Source organism: Tupaia chinensis, unplaced genomic scaffold (assembly GCF_000334495.1).
Source record: "Tupaia chinensis unplaced genomic scaffold, TupChi_1.0 Scaffold000600_1, whole genome shotgun sequence".
NCBI lineage: Eukaryota > Metazoa > Chordata > Mammalia > Scandentia > Tupaiidae > Tupaia > Tupaia belangeri.
Genome location: NW_006160117.1, coordinates 6,579,981 through 6,581,756, shown reverse-complemented (window position 1 = coordinate 6,581,756; position 1,776 = coordinate 6,579,981).

The following is a 1,776-nucleotide window of genomic DNA, read 5'->3' as shown; positions in this document are numbered from 1 at the left end:
TGATTGTTCATTTTAGACTGTAAACTCATATTTGCTAGAAGCTAATTGTGTTCACCAGTTTGTAATAATGAATCCGCTAATTGGAAGCTCACTGATTGGATTATAATTGACCTCGCCAATGTGTAGATGCTGTATCCTTTTGGTAAGTTTTATAATTGACCTCGCCAATGTGTAGATGCTGAATTCTTTTGGTAAGAAAAGAAAATATTTAGGGACCAGCAGGTGACATGGCAGTTAAAGGCACTAGACTCTCACATGGCTGACCATGGTTCGAGTCCCAGATCTAGTGCCTTTAAATTCATTCTGGGCACTTATCCGTGCATGCCCAAAATACCAGAAGGAGAATGGAGGAGAAGGGATTGGTGCACGGCCATTCCCCTAGGGAATGATTTCTCACTTTCCCTCTCTCTGTTTCTCTCTGTGTCTTTGGCCAGCGCATGTGTCCTATGGCAAAAAAATAAAAAAAAGAAAATATCTATATGCCTTTCTCTTTGCAGAATAAATTTCTCATGTAAAAAAAAGAACAGAAGTAATATTTTCTGGGATAATGGAAAAAATCTTTAGTATTATGAATTTAATGGTGCCCTGCTTTATTGTCTTTTTTTCAAATAATTTTTTTATGGGTTATCTTTCTTATCTCCATATCCTTATTATTGGGAACTTTAAGTTTGTACTACTTTTATCCTGACTGCAAATTCAGATTAGTTAAATGTCCTTCAGTGAGGAAGAACATGTTGAGAAATCACAAATCACTGCTCTGTTTACATTTCTATTATGAGAGTTAAATATTTGCTTTAAGTAAAATATTATTACTTCCAGTCACCTCTTAGTGAAGGTCATTTACTGAGAGTACTTCAAAGCTATAACATGAAAATTCTGTCTTTCTCATTTTTCTTTTTTCTTTTTGGTGTGGCAGGAAACAAAGTTTGGTCACTGTTCTAACTTGCAGAGACCTCTAACTTAAGTTAATAAAGAACTAGTTTTTTGTGTGTTTTGTCTTTGTTAGGCAATATTTAATAGATTTCATTTTTTTGGTAATTAAGAAGTAGTCACGAAAGACTAAGTAGTAGGCAGAGAAAATAATTACTCAGGTGAGGGAGTTAAAAAACTTAGTTCTGGGACCAGCAGTTAGTGTAATGGCTATGTCACTGGACTCCCAGACCCAGTGGCTTAAACTCACGCCGGGCGCATGTGCGTGCATGCCCAAGATCCTGAGAAGAGAATGGAGGAGAAGGGATTGTATATATATATATATAAATTGCCAGAGGATGTGCATGCTCTCCAGAGAAAGAGAGAGAGAAAAAGCACCCCCTAGTGGGTCATGGTCATGCCACAACACCCTTTCCTCCATTCCTCTTTCCTGTCAGGACTTTAGGCATGCATACACCCATACCTGGTGTGATTTTCAAGCCAGGATTTGAACTATGGTTGCCTATGTGGGATTTGTTCAGCTGGCCACATAGGGTTCAGCCTCCTTAACTGTTTTACTAGAGTTGGCCCCCAAGGCCATAACTTTTTAACTGAGTGACCTTGAGCAAATCACCTCTCTGATCTGAATGATCTAAATTACACTTGAATGAAGGGAATGATGGCTGAAAAACCTTAACATGGAATAATTAGTACACTGGTCTTGGGCAGAGACTCTGGCATCAAACTGCTCATTTCAAATCCCAGCTCGACTGCCTACTTCATTTGCCCTGGAGAGAGTTACTCAATCTCTCATTTAGGTTCATCATTTATAAAACGTGGATGAAAATACAACCTACTATGTAGAGT